General features: G+C 41.7%; 1 long non-coding RNA gene and 1 other non-coding gene across 2 annotated transcripts in view; one reads left to right on the forward strand and one right to left on the reverse strand.

The window, feature by feature from the left end:
* The window catches only part of LOC138445698 (uncharacterized), a 48,055-nt gene that overhangs the window by 431 nt on the left and 29,294 nt on the right, over positions 1–18,330 (forward strand). The gene's annotated exons all lie outside the window — the stretch shown is intronic.
* Positions 17,223–17,329, reverse strand: LOC138431256 (U6 spliceosomal RNA). The gene has a single exon (XR_011253607.1). It is a non-coding gene; the product is annotated as a U6 spliceosomal RNA (small nuclear RNA).

Genomic DNA, 18,330 nt, shown 5'->3' on the forward strand with positions numbered 1-18,330 from the left:
GAACCCCATGAACAGTATGAAAAGGCAAAATGATAGGATATTGAAAGAGGAACTCCCCAGATCAGTAGGTGCCCAATATGCTACTGGAGATCAGAGAGAGAAATAATTCCAGAAAGAATGAAGGGATGGAGCCAAAGCAAAAACAATACCCAGCTGTGGATGTGACTGGTGATAGAAGAAAGATCCGATGCTGTAAAGAGCAATATTGCCTAGGAACCTGGAATGTCAGGTCCATGAATCAAGGCAAATTGGAAATGGTCAAACAAGAGATGGCAAGAGTGAATGTCGACATTCTAGGAATCAGCAAACTAAAATGGACTGGAATGGGTGAGTTTAACTCAGATGACCATTATATCTACTACTGTGGGCAGGAATCCCTTAGAAGAAATGGAGTAGCCATCATGGTCAACAAGAGTCCAAAATGCAGTACTTGGATGCAATCTCAAAAACGACAGAATGATCTCTGTTCATTTCCAAGGCAAACCATTCAATATCACAGTAATCCAAGTCTATGCCCCAACCAGTAATGATGAAGAAGCTGAAGTTGAATGGTTCTATGAAGACCTACAAGACCTTTTAGAAATAACACCCAAAAAAGATGTGCTTTTCATTATAGGGGACTGGAATGCAAAAGTAGGAAGTCAAGAAACACCTGGGGTAACAGGCAAATTTGGCCTTGGAATACGGAATGAAGCAGGGCAAAGACTAATAGAGTTTTGCCAAGAAAATGCACTGGTCATAGCAAACACCCTCTTCCAACAACACAAGAGAAGACTCTACACATGGTCATCACCAGATGGTCAACACTGAAATCAGATTGATTATATTCTTTGCAGCCAAAGATGGAGAAGCTCTATACAGTCAACAAAAACAAGACCAGGAGCTGACTGTGGCTCAGATCATGAACTCCTTATTATCAAATTCAGACTCAAATTGAAGAAAGTAGGGAAAACCGCTAGACCATTCAGGTATGACCTAAATCAAATCCCTTATCATTATACAGTGGAAGTGAGAAATAGATTTAAGGGACTAGATCTGATAGATAGAGTGCCTGATGAACTATGGAATGAGGTTCATGACATTGTACAGGAGACAGGGATCAAGACCATTCCCCTGGAAAAGAAATACAAAAAAGCAAAATGGCTGTCTGGGGAAGGCTTACAAATAGCTGTGAAAAGAAGAGAAGCGAAAAGCAAAGGACAAAAGGAAAGATATAAGCATCTGAATGCAGAGTTCCAAAAAAATAGCAAGAAGAGATAAGAAAGTCTTCCTCAGTGATCAATGCAAAGAAACAGAGGAAAACAACAGAATGGGAAAGACTAGAGATCTCCTCAAGAAAATTAGAGATAGCAAGGGAACATTTCATGCAAAGATGGGCTCAATAAAGGACAGAAATGGTATGGACCTAACAGAAGCAGAAGATATTAAGAAGAGGTGGAAAGAATACACAGAAGAACTGTACAAAAAAGATCTTCACGACCCAGATAATCACAATGGTGTGATCACTCACACTCACCTAGAGCCAGACATCCTGGAAAGTGAAGTCAAGTGGGCCTTAGAAAGCATCACTACAAACAAAGCTAGTGGAGGTGATGGAATTCCAGTTGAGCTGTTTCAAATCCTGAAAGATGATGCTGTGAAAGTGCTGCACTCAATATGCCAGCAAATTTGGAAAACTCAACAGTGGCCACAGGACTGGAAAAGGTCAGTTTTCATTCCAATCTCAAAGAAAGGCAATGCCAAAGAATGCTCAAACTACTGCACAATTGCACTCATCTCACATGCTAGTAAAGTAATGCTCAAAATTCTCCAAGCCAGGCTCAGCAATACTCAAACCATGAACTTCCAGATGTTCAAGTTGGTTTTAGAAAAGGCAGAGGAACCAGAGATCAAATTGCCAACATCCGCTGGATCATCAAAAGAGCAAGAGAGTTCCAGAAAAACATCTATTTCTGCTTTATTGACTATGCCAAAGCCTTTGACTGTGTGGATCACAATCAACTGTGGAAAATTCTGAAAGAGATGGGAATACCAGACCGCCTGACCTGCCTCTTGAGAAACCTATATGCAGGTCAGGAAGCAACAGTTAGAACTGGACATGGAACAACAGACTGCTTCCAAATAGGGAAAGGAGTATGTCAAGGCTGTATATTGTCACCCTGCTTATTTAACTTCTATACAGAGTACATCATGAGAAACGCTGGACTGGAAGAAACACAAGCTGGAATCAAGATTGCCAGGATAAATATCAATAACCTCAGATATGCAGATGACACCACCCTTTCAGCAGAAAGTGAAGACAAACTAAAAATCTTCTTGATGAAAGTGAAAATGGAGAGCGAAAAAGTTGGCTTAAAGGTCAATATTCAGAAAACGAAGATCATGGCATCTGGTCCCATCACTTCATGGGAAATAGATGGGGAAACAGTGTCAGACTTTATTTTGGGGGGCTCCAAAATCACTGCAGATGGTTATTGCAGCCATGAAATTAAAAGACGCTTACTCCTTGGATGAAAAGTTATGACCAACCTAAATAGCATATTGAAAAGCAGAGAAATTACTTTGCCAACAAAGGTCCATCTAGTCAAGGCTATGGTTTTTCCTGTGGTCATGTATGGATGCGAGAGTTGGACTGTGAAGAAAGTTAAGTGCCGAAGACCTGATGCTTTTGAACTGCGGTGTTGGAGAAGACTCTTGAGGGTCCCTTGGGCTGCAAGGAGATCCAACCAGTCCATTCTGAAGGAGATCAGCCCTGGGATTTCTTTGAAAGCAATGATGCTAAAGCTGAAACTCCAGTACTTTGGCCACTTCATGAGAAGACTTGACTCAGGAGGAGAAGGGTACGACAGAGGATGAGATGGCTGGATGGCATCACGGACTCGATGGACGTGAGTTTGTGTGAACTCTGGGTGTTGGTGATGGACAGGGCGGTCTGGCGTGCTGTGATTCATGGGGTTGCAAAGAGTCAGACACGACTGAGCAGCTGAACTGAACTGGACTGATAGAGCTTCTCCATCTTTGGCTTCAAAGAATATAATCAATCTGATTTTGATATTGACCATCTGGTGATGTCTATGTGTATAGTTTTCTCTTTTGTTGTTGGAAGCATGTGTTTGCTATGACCAGTGTATTCTCTTGGCAAAGCTGTGTTAGCCTTTGCCCCGCTTCATTTTGTACTCCAAGACCAAATTTGCTTGTTACTCCAGGTATCTCTTGACTTCCTACTTTTGCATTCCAGTCCCCTATGATGAAAAGGACATCTTTATTTGATGTTAATTCTAGAGGGTCTTGTAGGTCTTCATACAACCCTTCAACTTGAGCTTCTTAAGCATTACTGGTTGGGACCAAGACTTGGATGACTGGTAGTGAATGACTTGCCTTGGAAACTAACAGAGATCATTTTGTTGTTTTTGAGATTTTTCCCATTACTGCATTTCAGACTCTTCTGTTGACTATGAGGGCTACTCCATTTCTTCCAAAGAATTCTTACCCACAGTAGTAGATATAATGGTCATCTGAGTTAAATTCACCTGTTCCAGTTCATTTTAGCTCACTGATTCCTAAAATGTCAATGTTCACTCTTGCCGTCTCCTCTTTGACCGCTTCTAATTTACCTTGATTCATGGACCTAACATGCCAGGTTCCCATGCAATATTGTTCTTTACAGCATCGGACTTTCCTTCCATCACCAGTCACATCCACAACTCGGTGTTGTTTTCACTTTGGCTCCATCTCTTCTTTCTTTCTCAAGTTGTTTCTCCACTGATATCCAGTAGCATATTGGACACCTACTGACCTGGGGAGTTCATCTTTCAATGTCCTATCTTTTTGCCTTTTTATACTGTTCATAAGGTTCTCAAGGCAAGAATACTGAAGTGGTTGGTCATTGCCTCCTCCAGTGGACCACCACTTTTTGTCAGAACTCTTCACCATAACCCATCTGTCTTTGGTGGCTCTACATGGCATGGTGCATAGTTTCATTGAGTTAGAAAAGGCTGTGGTCCATGAGATCAATTTGGTCAGTTTACTGTGATTGTGGTTTTTATTATGTCTTCCCTCTGAGGCATAGTGTTAAGAGGCTTATGGAAGCTTCCTGATAGAAGAGACCATGGGGGAAACTGGGACTAGTTCTGATGAGAGGGATCATGTTCAGTAAATCTTTAATCCAATTTTCTGTTGATGGGCAGGGCTGTGTTCCCTCCCTGTTGTTTGACCTGAGAACAAATTATGGTAGAGATAATAAAGATAATGGTGACCTCCTTCAAAAAGTCGCATGCATGCACTGCCACACTCAGTGCCCCTGATCCTGTAGCAGGCCACCACCAACCCACACCTCCACTGGAGATTCCTGGACTCTCACAGTAAGTCTGGGTCAGTCTCTTGTGGGGTCACTGCTCCTTTCTCCTGGGTCCTGGTGCTCACAAGGGTTTTTTGTGCCCTCCAAGAGTCTGTTTCCCTAGTCCTGTGTAAGTTCTGTAATCAAATCCCACTGGCCTCCAAAGTCAAATTCCCTGGAGGTTCTCAGCCCCTTTTGCCAGGTCTCCAGGTTGGGAAATCTGTTTAGGTCCTAGAACTTTCTTAACAGTGCGAGAATTTATTTGGTATAATTGCTCTGCAGTTTGTGGGTCGTCTGCTCAGCAGCTCTATGGTGGGGTTAATGGTGACCTCATCCAAGAGGGCTTATGTCACACCGAGGTCTGCTGCACCCAGAGCCCCTACCCCTGCACCAGGCCACTGCTGACCTGTACTTCCACAGGAGTTTCAAACACTCAAAGGCTGATCTGACCCGGTCTCCGTGGGGTTTCCTGGTGCGCACAAGATTTCGTTTGAGCCTTACGAGCATCTCTGACCAGTATGGGGTTTGAATCTAAGTGTGATTTCGCCCCTCCTACTGTCTTGCTAGGGCTTTTCCTTTGTCTTTGGACGTGGGGTATCTTTTTTTGGTGGGATCCAACATTTGCCTGTTGATGGTTGTTCAGCAGCAAGTTGTAATTTTGGAATTCTCACAGGAAAAGATCAACGCACATCCTTCTATTCTGCCATTTTGAAACTCGGCTAGGGAATTTCAAACTCTCTTTAAAATTTAGTTAATAGTCTTTATTCAAAGTAGAAGCACAGGGAGCTGTGCTGAGTTTCTAAACTGTGAGAATACAAAAGAGAAACCATATGGTGGTCCATCCCAAGAGAAATACATACTTATCTCAACTGTCAGCACTAGGAGCAGAGCTTAAAGCAACAGAGAGCAGCTAGAGGAACACATCTGTGAAAAGAATGGCTTTTGTAAACTATTGCTTTGCTTGCAGTAGGAAACTTTTGCTATTTTTATTTCCTTGAGTCCTTTTAATACTCTATGTAGACTCCCAATCTACTGAGGCTGATAAAACTTCAGAATTTTCTCCACGAATCCCACTTCCCTCTGCTCCTACTCTCAAGGCCATTGAAGTGCCATGAGCTGTAGGGTTGATGAAGGGAGGGAGATGGTAGGGTAGTGAGATCTATTAGCAGGGAAGGAAACATGTCCCTGTTTACTTTAGTAAAAAACAATCGAGTCAGGTGATCTGATTTTATTTCAAGGGCAAAAAATAATAATAATAAAAAAGAGGGAGAGAGTGACTCACAGGCACAAAGTTATGGTGGTTCCTGGACAGTGAGCTAGGTCATTTGCCTGGATGTAGAGGCTCCCTCATCCTGCCTTTCTTACCCTCTTCCTTCTCTCTGGTGACTTATCATATTCTGCTTTACCATAATTGCCCTGAAAGTAAATGTTAATGTTGGTAGTGCCAGCAAAGCTCAAGCATATTTAAGAACCTATTACTGACAGCAAAGTCATGCTATCTTTATTTCACTTTATAGGAAGAAAAGGTTGGGCTCAAGCCCAGGAACCATTTTAATAAGCTCCATCATGGAGTAGCTTACATAATTCAAGATGGTTTATGTACAGTGGGCTATATTCTGTTTGGACAGTGAGGCAAATGATTGGCTATGTCATACTCTTTTTGACAGTCAGAAGCATTAACTAAGTTTGCATTTATTTATTGGTTGCATTCATTCATTTAGTGTAAGAACAAAGGTCCCTCCTTAAGCAAAGACAGAGAGGGATAACTTACTCTTTTTTTTTTCTTTTTGCCCTCAAATTCTTACATATATTTTTCCTATTCCTTTTCCTGTTCCTATTACTCCTACTTTGCCACAAACTACTACCCCTCACGTGGCCCTAGCTTGCTTTCACTATGCTCAGGCTCCTTCCTCCTGTGCGACTCCCCTTGGTTCACATTCCTCAGCTGCCTCCAGCATGACAACCCTTGCCCCCAGACCCTGAGCCTAATGGGTGACAATTTCCAGGTGGCTATCTCCCTCAGGCTTGCACCTCTTCCTATTTCCCATATTTCTGTGAATGTTTCCAACATTTCTGTCACCAAGGCTCTTATCAAAACATCCTTTTTGAATCATCTCTCCTTTCTGCCACCCACTGGTTGTGAGCTCAGTAGTACTCCTCTCCTCAGGTCCCTGCGTTCCACTCCCCACCACCACTGCTCTCAGAGCTTATCATCTGTGACAGTTTACAGAGATATTGTGGATTCAGTTTCAGACCACTATCAGTTCAGTTCAGTTCAGTCACTCAGTCGTGTCCGACTCTTCACAACCCCATGAATCGCAGCACGCCAAGCCTCCCTGTCCATCACCATCTCCCGGAGTTCACTCAGACTCACGTCCATCGAGTCAGTGATGCCATCCAGCCATCTCATCCTCTGCCGTCCCCTTCTCCTCCTGCCCCCAATCTCTCCCAGCATCAGAGTCCTTTCCAATGAGTCAACTCGTCGCATGAGGTGGCCAAAGTACTGGATCTTCAGCTTTAGCATCATACCTTCCAAAGAAATCCCAGGGCTGATGTCCTTCAGAATGGACTGGTTGGATCTCCTTGCAGTCCAAGGGACTCTCAAGAGTCTTCTCCAACACCACAGTTCAAAAGCATCAATTCTTCGGCGCTCAGCCTTCTTCACAGTCCAACTCCCACATCCATACATGACCACTGGAAAAACCATAGCCCTGACTAGACGGACCTTAGTCAGCAAAGTAATGTCTCTGCTTTTGAATATACTATCTAGATTGGTCATAACTTTCCTTCCAAGGAGTAAGCGTCTTTTAATTTCATGGCTGCACTCACCATCTGCAGTGATTTTGGAGCCCTCCAAAATAAGTCTGACACTGTTTCTACTGTTTCCTGATCTATTTCCCATGAAGTGATGGGACCAGATGCCATGATCTTCGTTTTCTGAATATTGACCTTTAAGCCAACTTTTTCACTCTCCTCTTTCACTTTCATCAAGAGGCTTTTTAGTTCCTCTTCACTTTCTGCCATAAGGGTGGTATCATCTGCATATCTGAGGTTATTGATATTTCTCCTGACAATCTTGATTCCAGCTTGTGTTTCTTCCAGTCCAGCGTTTCTCATGATGTACTCTGCATACAAGTTAAATAAGCAGGGTGGCAATATACAGCCTTGACGTACTCCTTTTCCTATTTGGAACCTGTCTGTTGTTCCATGTCCAGTTCTAACTGTTGCTTCCAGACCTGCATAGAGATTTCTCAAGAGGCAGGTCAAGTGGTCTGGTATTCCCATCTCTCTCAGAATTTTCCACAGTTTAGTGTGATCCACACAATCAAAGGCTTTGGCATAGTCAATAAAGCAGAAATAGATGTTTTTCTGGAAGTCTCTTGCTTTTTACATGATCCAGCAGATGTTGGCAATTTGATCTCTGGTTCCTCTGCCTTTTCTAAAACCAGCTTGAACATCAGGGAGTTCACGGTTCATGTATTGCTGAAGTCTGGCTTGGAGAATTTTGAGCATTACTTTACTAGTGTGTGAGATAAGTGCAATTGTGCGGTAGTTGGAGCATTCTTTGGCATTGCCTTTCTTTGGAATTGGAATGAAAACTGACCTTTTCCAGTCCTGTGGCCACTGCTGAGTTTTCCAAATTTGCTGGCATATTGAGTGCAGCACTTTCACAGCATCATCTTTCAGGATTTGAAACAGCTCAACTGGAAGTCCATCACCTCCACTAGCTTTGTTTGTAGTGATGCTTTCTAAGGCCCACTTGACTTCACATTCGAAGATGTCTGGCTCTAGATTAGTGATGACATCATCATGATTATCTGGGTGGTGAAGATCTTTTTTGTACAGTTCTTCCATGTATTCTTGCCACCTCTTCTTAATATCTTCTACTTCTGTTAGGTCCATACCATTTCTGTCCTTTATTGAGCCCATCTTTGCATGAAGTGTTCAGACCTCAGACCACTATAGTAAAGCAAATATTACGATAACAAGTTACACAATCTTTTTGGTTTACTAGTGCATATAAAAGTCATGTTTACACTACACTGTAGTCTATTGAGTGTGCAGTAGCATGATGTCTAAAAAAACAATGTATATACACTAATTAAAAATACTGTATTGGGCTTCACTGGTGGTCCAGTGGTTAAGAATCTGCCTTGTAATGCAAGGGACTCCAGTTTGATCCCTAGTCCAGGAAGACTCCACATGCCACCAGGCAACTAAGCCTGTGGGCCACAGAAACTGAGCCTGCACCCTCTAGAGACTGTACTCCATAACAAGAGAAGCCACTGAAATGAGAGGCCCATGCACAGCAACTAGAGAGTGGCCCTTGCTCGCCACAACTAAGGAAAGCCTACATGCAGCGACAAAGACCCAACAGAGCCAATAAATAAATAATTTTTAAAAACACTTTATTGCAAAAATAAAAACCCTAATCATCAGCTGAGCTTTCAAAGAATCTTAATCTTTGCTTTTGGAGGGCCTTTCCTTGATGTTGATGGCTACTGATTCCTCAGGGTGGTGATTGCTGAAGACTGGGGTGGCTGTGACAATTTCTTAGTATAAGACAGCAATGAAATATGCTGCATTGATTGACTCTTCTTTTCATGAACGATTTCTCTGCTGCATGCAGTGACGTTTGGTAGCATTTTACCCACAGTAGGGCTTCTTTCAAAATTGGAGTTGTCAGGGGAGTTTGTAATTTCCTCAGTTTTGTCTCACTGCACCAAAAATTCGAAGTGATGGACAGACCAGTGTTACAGCTCAATTTTATTTGGCAAGCAAAGGAAAATACATCCTTGAGGCCTGAGAAAGAAGAGAAGAGAGGTCCCCCTGCTCAATTTTGGCTCCTCTTTTTATATGTTTTTTCTCCTCCCCATGAGCCTGCCCTATGTAAATTGGGCTAGCCAGGAGGGCTGTTTGTTTTACCGGAGGTTCTTGCTCCGGTCCTTGGACCTTCCTCTGTTCTATTTTCATGGGCTTTTTCCTTTCTTTGTCTTTTGGCCACCACCATTATGGACTCCTTTTTCCTATTCTAACTACCTAACAGTCAATATAGTCTAATCCTGCCACTGCTTTATCAACTAAATTTAACAATCTTCATAACACCTTCATCAAGGATAGATTCTATATCAAGAAACCACTTTCTTTGCTTATCCATAAGAAGCAACTCCTCATCCATTCACATTTTATGAGATTGTGTCACATATTCAGGCTCCAATCCTAATTCCAATTCTTTTGTTATTTCTACCACATCTGTACTTACTTTCTCCCCTGAAGTCTTGAGCTTATCAAAATCATCCATGAGGGTTGAAATCAACTTCTTCTAAACAGCTGTTAATTTGATATTTTTATCTCTTCTTCAATGATCTTAATGGCATCTAAATATTGAATCCTTTCCAGAAGGTTTTTAATTTGCTTTGCTCAGATCCATGAGATGAATTACTATCTATGGCAGTTAGAGCCTTTAAAATGTATTTCTTAAGTAGTAAGTTGAAATTACTCCTTGATCCACCGCCTACAGAATAGGTGCTGTGGTAACAGGTGTAAAAATGGGGCTAATCCCATTGTATATCTCTATCAGAGCTCTTGGTGAGGAGGTACATTGTTAATGAGCAGTAATATTAGTATTTTGAAAGAAATCTTCCTTTCTGAACAGTGTATCTCAACAGCATGTTGAAAGAATTCAGTAAATCATGTTGTAACAGGTGTGCTCTTACCTAGGCCTTATTATAGAACACAGGCAGAGTAGATTTATATAATTTTTAAGAATCTTTGGATTTTCTGAATGGTTAACTGAGCATTGGCTTTAACTTAATGTCACCAGCAATGTTAGCCCCTAACAAGAGAGTCAGCTTGTCTTCTGAAGCTATGGAACAGGCACTGACTTCTTCTCAAACTATAAGTCATGGATGACATCTCTTCCCAATATAAGGCTGCTCTATCTGCACTGAAAATCTACCATTTTGTGTATTCATCTTCATTAATTATCTTAGCTAGATCTTTTGTATAACATTTTGCAGCTTCTGTGTTAGAACTTGCAGCTTCTCCTTGCATCTCCTTTATGGGATGGAGATGATTTCTTTCCTTAACCCTCATGAGCCAGCCTCTGCTAGCCTCAGACTTCTGCAGTTTTTACAACTCTCTCATCCTTCATAAAATTAAGAAGAGTTAGGGTCTTGCTCTGGATTAGGCTTTGGCATAAAGGATTGTGGCTGATTTATCTGATCTTTTATCTGGACCTCTATACCATTCTCCTTGTCAGCAAGAAGGTTGTTTTGGCTTCTTATCATTCATATCTTCACTGGAGTAGCACTTTTAATCTCTTCCTTGCATTCACAATTTGGCTGTTTGGTTCAAGAGGCCTAGATTTCAGCCTGTCTCAGCATTTGGCATGCCTTACTCACTAAGCTTAATCATTTCTAGCTTTCGATTTAAAGTGAGAGACTCTTGCTTTCACTTGAGCTCTTGGAGACTATTGCAGGGTTATTAATTAGCCTAATATCAACATTGTTGTGCCTCAGAGAATGGGGGGGTGGCAAGAGGAGAGAAATAGAGAGATGGCAGAACAGTCAGTCAATGGAGTAATCAGAACACAGTTTTCTGTCTTCTATGGGCGCAGTTCATGGCATCCTAAAACAACAGAAGTGGCATCAAAGATCACTGATCACAGATTACTATGACAAATAAAATAGGAATTAAAATTTTGGAAATACTGGGAGAATTGTTAAAATGTAAGACAGAGAAAAAAAGTTTAAAAAAATGATTTTGGAAAAATGGTGTCAATAAACTTGCTCAACACAGGGTTACTATAAACCTTCAACTTGTAAAAAATGCAATACTTGCAAAGTGAAATAAAGCAAAGTGCAATAAAATGAGGTATGACTGTAGCCTCATTTTCCTTTTAACTGGACCTGAGAGGAGGGCTTCAGAGGCTCCCATTGCCTCATAAAGAGAGACTTTGCTTCTTCACCTGTCAGCAAGACTCCACAATCTGGCCTCAACTCACCTTTCCAGCCTTGCCTCCTGTGAGCCCCTTAGTATCCACCTTATATATTATACTATTATCCATGATCCAAACCAGCCTCATCATGCTATTTCTGAAGCCATTCCCACTGCCTAGAATATAGAGTTTATTCCTTCTGTTAAAATTGCCATCATTAAAGCTCAAATGCATTTTGCCATGATACCTTCCCCAAATGTCCCAGCTGGAAGTGAGAACCTTCTTCATCTCTGCTCCCTGGCAGTTTATTTATACCATTCAGAGAACTCATTGCTTATTTTTATGGACATTCAGAAAGAAGTGTGGACTAGCAGAAGGGCCACACAGACTGAGGTTCAAATCCTTTCTATAATACCACTTTCTAGATAGAGGGAAATGGGAAGATTCCTTAATCTCAGTTTCCTAATTTGTAAAAAAGTGGGTTATAAATGCTTACTTTTCAAGGCAGCTCTTAACATTAAATAAAATATATGTAAAAAATCAAGTGCACAATAAACACCCCACAAATTATAATTGTCATTATAGAATACTGCACATCTGCCTTATCTCCCATGCTTGACTTAATGTTCCTTAAGAACATCAGGCAAGCCTATGTCAACTTCATATCACACTTAAAATCTACTTCCTATGCAAAATAAGCCCCATGGCTAAACATTCACTGAGTACCAAATGAGTGAATTTTATGAAGACTAACTATCGTGAGTATTCTGTATACAAGACTGGCTGGCATGAAGATACACTTTTGGGTAGGGATGATCTCCTTCTAGTCACATCTTGTAGAAGGCTGTCCAGACACACTGTCAGACACACAAGCACTAAGAATTGCAGGGTGGATTCAGTTTAGTCTTACTGCAGTCTGAGGGGGTTGCTGTGAAACTTGTAGCTGTATGAATGAACACTGAGGCATGTGCACGCCATGAAAAATAAGTATGGTTTCTCTCATCTTGTAGCCCAGCCCTCTCGGACAATCGTGAGTTTCTTCTGTGTCTCCCAAGCTATGTTTCAGAATGCTCAAAGCATCTCTCTCTCTCTTAAAACAGGTGAGCTAGCAAGTTCTAGCAGTGCAGCATATGAAGCGCTTTGCTGGTGCCTGTGGATCTGGACACAGACTCATCTGTAGTTTGTTTTGGGTTCCCAATCTGTAGAATGGCACTGAGGTCCTGGCTTCTTACTCTTGGGTCATAAGGCTCTCAGGGGAGTTCAGGAAAGCTCATGGATCTTTGTGCTAGTTCAGCTGGTTTCTTTGAAAGTCTCCCAACTCTACTGTGGATTCCTAGAAGGCTCTACAGGGTTATTAATATTCTTTCATTTTTGCCTTTTTTCAACAGCAAGGGCAGACCCCAGCCTATGATTCTAGAGCAGGGGTATGCTTCCCCTATCTCTCAAAGGACTTTAAGGAGTAAGACTACAGTGCAGATGGGAGTAGAGTGAGGGAAGAGGGCAAAAGGCAGATACAAGCCTTAACCCAAGTCCAGGGTGTAATGGATGAGAATACATCCTGGGCCTGGCGGTCAGGAGAAATCTAGTGTGAGCTCTACCACTAACACACTGAGGAGGCTGGGAAAGTTGCTTAATCCCTCTGGCTTCCTAGCTCACGTGTTTGCAGCACATGATTTCAATGGTCCTTTCCAGAAGCAGATTAACATGCTCCCTCTGTCTATCCCCTGTGATTTCACTCCTGATGTTATAATACCTAACAACCCTTTTGAATCAAATAAATGCCCAGATTCTCAAATTTCCTCTGTACTCTCTGCTCGAATACCTGCCTGAAAACTAAGCTTACAGTCTGAAAATTTTCCTTCCTTGCTTCTGTTTTTTTTCCCCACAGCTATTGTTCTTCTCAATGGAGAGAGAAAACATTATAAAGCATGTGGGTCACAAAGATTGTAGGTTTAGCTCTTTCTCTTCAACGAGGTAGCTAATCAGAAGATGTAGAGATGCAGATCTTTGTGAGACCCTGATGGGGTCTTTGTTCTTGAAGTTGAACCCAGCAACCCTGTCAAAGGCATCAAGGGAATGTCAAAGGCAAAATTCAAGACGGAGCCACAGAGCCAGCAGCTTCTGACTTTCATGGGCAAACAGTTGGAGGGTGGCTATACTCACTCAGACTACAGCATCCAGAAAAAAATCCACCCTGAATTTGGTGCTTCACCTACCAGGTGTCATTACTGAGACTTCCTTCCACCATCTAGCTCAGAAATACCACTTGGGAGAACAAGATGGCGTAGAAGTAGGTGGACATGGAGTACATTTATCTCCACAGATATATCAGGAATACACCTTCAGACACAGAAGTGCATGCAGAACACCAGCTGAGAGCAGACAGGAGTACTTGACCAGTGGCAAAGAGTATACAGAACCATGCAAAACTCGGAACCAAAGGAACTAGGGGCAGAAACAGGAGTGTTAGTAGGACTGGACCTGCCTTCAGAGGCTTGGGGGAACTGAAGCAGGGGTCTGATCCCCACAACAGGGCAATTGTCTGAGCCAGAGGAGAAATATTTAAGGCTAAGAGTGAAACAGCTGACCTGTGGCAGCCCAAATGGAATGAGAATCAGACAGTCCTTGCCACAGCCACACATATGCCTGTCAGGAACACAGGTCTCCTGGAAGGGGCAGCGTCTGGGAGCTTGAGTTTAGGGATTATGGAGCAACCCGAGGGTGAGGGCTGCTGTTGACTGTGGAGAGACAGATAGAGGGGATGTGAGGAAGGAGATCATGGTGGGAAATGCCTATAGAGAAGCAAGGTGATACTGCTGAGTTATGTGTAGGGGACGGAGCCATCACCATAGCCTCTCTCTCTACACATGCTAGCATTGGCAGATGAACAATAGAGAGGCTGGCCCATCAAATGCCTGACACATTGAACTACAGAGTAGGACCCCACCCAGGATGCCCCTTTAAGAGCCTGATCCACCAATCTACAGAGTAGGACCCCAGTCAGGGGGGCCCCTCTCTATGTGCCTGATGCATGGGACAACAGAGAAGGACCCCAGGCAAGGGATCCCTCTAAGTGCCTGAATGGGCAGAGCTATGGAGAAAGACTGGCCAAAGAGGCCTTCTGATCGCCAGCTACAAGAGGCTCAAAAAGAGACTCTGATAAGGCCATAACTCCTGCTGTGGAGGCAGTCTGTGTCCTTGCACACTTGGCCTCGCCAGGATTCCTGCAAGCCAAGCAGTTGCACCACCTTCACGCTCAACTCTCACTGGGGCAAAGCTGCCACAGGCAAAAAAAAAAAAAAAGCCTTGTGTTTATGTGCACAGGGTCTCTTCAGTAGTGTCCCACTCTTTGTAATCCTGTAGACTGTGGCCTGTCAGGCTTCTCTGTCAAAGAGGGGGTTCTCCAGGCAAGAATACTGGAGCATGTCAGCCAACATGGGTTGCCAAGCCCTTCTATATTTCCTACTACCCTAGCCACCAAGCCCCCTGACTAACTGTTGCTGCCAGAACTCCTGCACTCCAAGCAGCTCTACAATCTCTACATCTGGCCCTCACAGGGGCAAACCCAAGCCCTTCAGGCCAGCCTCAGGAGCTAAATCCCAGTGAATGACCCACATGCAGAGGTGGAAATAAAACCACGATTGAAACCCAGGGGCAGTGTGGCTAAGGAAGAAGACCCCAAACCTTCTGACTAGCTGGACAAGCTGCAGATTGAATCCATACAATCAACTAGGCAGACTGTGTGTCTGTGGAATATATAAAAGGACATTGAGAGCTCCCACAAAAGAAAACGCACTAGCTGTGATAGCTGTGGATGTTGGAGGCAAGAACACACAGGAGTAGGACCAGATTAGAATCTGAGGTGCCCCCACAGCAGGTCCAGAGATCAGCACAGTGTTGGAGGGCATCCTAGGGAGGTAAGGTGGATTGTGACTCCCAGCGCTGGAAAGGACTCTAACAGCAATGACTCAAGAAAAACATTTATTATTCTTATTTTTTGACTTGTCCTGTAGATTCTCTTGGATTTTTTTCTTTTTCTCCCCCCACCTCCGTTGTAGTTGTTAATTTTATTGGCACTAAGAAATCCAATTAAGCTTTTGATATTTTTTTTCTTTTTCCTCAGTCACAGTTTTTATTGTTATAAACCTCTGCCTCTACATTGGGCTTTTGCAGTTCTGTGGAGTTTTCTTCTTTTTTTTTCCTCCTTTTTTAATTTTAATTTTTAAACCTATATTATTTTTTCTACATTTATTCCTTTGTTTGCTTTTCCTACTGTTCTTTTCCTCTTGCAGTTAATCTTTAATGTATATAAATCTTTTTTATCTACCTCTATTTAACTTTGTATGTCTATTCTTTTTTTCTTTTCTTTCTCTCCTTCCCTCTAACATATTTGCTAGTTTTATTTTCATTGCTTTATTCCCCAGTAGGCGTCTTGCTTTAGTTCTGTTTTCCTGTTTGTGCTTTAATTAATTTTGTTCTCATATATAATTTTTGGTTTCCTTTGTTCTCCAGGTCAATGCATTGTACTTAATTTTTGTTGGACTGTTTTGATTTTGCTTATGGGTGTATATGTATATGTGTATATTCAGTCACACTTTCTTTTCTTTTTTTTTTTTTTGCCTTTTAAAAAAAATTTACTTTATTTTACTTTACAATACTGTATTGGTTTTGCCATACATCAACATGAATCCACCACAGGTGTACCTGAGTTCCCAATCCTGAACCCCCCTCCCGCCTCCCTCCCCATACCATCTCTCTGGGTCATCCCAGTGCACCAGCCCCAAGCATCCTGTATCCTGCACTGAACCTAGCCTGGCGATTCATTTCTTACATGATATTATACATGTTTCAATGCCACTCTCCCAAATCATCCCAACCTCCCCCTCTCCCACAGAGTCCAAAATCTGTTCTATACATCTGTGTCTCTTTTGCAGTCTCGCATACAGGGTTATTGTTACCATCTTTCTAAATTCCACATATATGTGTTAGTATACTGTATTGGTGTTTTTCTTTCTGGCTTACTTCACTCTGTGTAATCGGCTCCAGTTTCATCCACCTCATTACAACTGATTCAAATGTATTCTTTTTAATGGCTGAGTAATACTCCATTTTGTATATGTACCACAGCTTTCTTATCCATTCTTCTGCTGATAGACATCTAGGTTGCTTCCATGTCCTGGCTATTATAAACAGTACTGCGATGAACATTGGGGTACATGTGTCTCTTTCAATTCTGGTTTCCTTGGTGTGTATGCCCAGCAGTGGGATTGCTGGGTCATAAGGCAGTTCTATTTGCAATTTTTTAAGGAATCTCCACACTGTTCTCCATAGTGGCTGTACTAATTTGCATTCCCACCAGCAGTGTAAGAAGGTTCGCTTTTCTCCACACCCTCTCCAGCATTTATTGCTGGTAGAATTTTGGATCACAGCCATTCTGACTGGTGTGAAATGGTACCTCATTGTGGTCTTGATTTGCATTTCTCTGGTAATGAGTGATGTTGAGCATCTTTTCATGTGTTTGTTAGCCATCTGTATGTCTTCTTTGGAGAAATGTCTGTTTAGTTCTTTGGCCCATTTTTTGATTGGGTTGTTTATTTTTCTGGAATTGAGCTGCATGAGTTGCTTGTATATTTTTTAGATTAGTTGTTTGTCAGTTGCTTCATTTGCCATTATTTTCTCCCATTCAGAAGGCTGTCTTTTCACCTTGCTTATAGTTTCCTTTGTTGTGCAGAAGCTTTTAATTTTAATTAGATTCCATTTGTTTATTTTTGCTTTTATTTCCAGTATTCTGGGAGGTGGGTCATAGAGGATCCTGCTGTGATTTATGTTGGAGAGTGTTTTGCCTATGTTCTCCTCTAGGAGTTTTATAGTTTCTGGTCTTAAATTTAGATCTTTAGTCCATTTTGAGTTTTTTTGTGTGTGTATGGTGTTAGAAAATGTTCTAGTAAAAATATGGAATGCTTCACAAATTTGTGTGTCATCCTTGTGCAGGGGCCATGCTAATCTTCTCTGTATCGTTCCAATTTTAGTATATGTGCTGCCGAAGTGAGCATTCAGTCACACTTTCTATTGTTGTTATAAACCTGTGCCTCTATGTTGGGTTTTTGGAGTTGTGTGGAGTTTTCCTTTTTCCCCCCTTTTTTCTTTCTTCTTCCGTTTTTTTCTCTTTTCTCTTTTTTTTAATTTTAATTTTTTAACCTATAATATTTTTCTACAGTTATTCCTTCGTTTGTCCTTCCTACTGTTCTTTTCTCCTTGCAGTTAATCTTTAATGTATATAAATCTTCTTCATCTACCTCTATTTAAATTTGCATGTCTATTCTTTCTTTCCTTTCCTCTCAACATATTTGTTAGTTTTGTTTTCATTGCTTTATTTCCCACTTGGCACCTTGCTTTAGTTTTGTTTTCCAGTTTGTGTTTAAGTTCGTTTTGTTCTTAACTGGTAAATATAAATTTTGATTTCCTTTGTTCACTGGATCAATCTACTGTACTTTATTTTTGTTCTAGTGTTTTCACTTTGCTCATGGGTGTATATGTATATGTGTATATTCCATTTTTTTTGAAATTTTATTTATTTATTTATTTTTTAATTTTAAAATCTTTAATTCTTATATGCATTCCCAAACATGAACCCCCCTCCCACCTCCCTCCCCATAACATCTCTCTGGGTCATCCCCATGCACCAGCCCCAAGCATGCTGTATCCTGCGTCAGACATAGACTGGCGATTCGATTCTTACATGATAGTATACATGTTAGAATGCCATTCTCCCAAATCATCCCACCCTCTCCCTCTCCCTCTGAGTCCAAAAGTCCGTTATACACATCTGTGTCTCTTTTGCTGTCTTGCATACAGGGTCATCATTGCCATCTTTCTAAATTCCATATATATGTGTTAGCATACTGTATTGGTGTTTTTCTTTCTGGCTTACTTCACTCTGTATAATCAGCTCCAATGTTCATCGCAGCACTGTTTATAATAGCCAGGACATGGAAACAACCTAGATATTCCATTATTTTAATTATTATTTGCCTGATTTTGTAACTGCTATTGA

The sequence above is a fragment of the Ovis canadensis genome, chromosome 1 (genome assembly GCF_042477335.2).
Source record: "Ovis canadensis isolate MfBH-ARS-UI-01 breed Bighorn chromosome 1, ARS-UI_OviCan_v2, whole genome shotgun sequence".
In the NCBI taxonomy this organism is placed as follows: domain Eukaryota; kingdom Metazoa; phylum Chordata; class Mammalia; order Artiodactyla; family Bovidae; genus Ovis; species Ovis canadensis.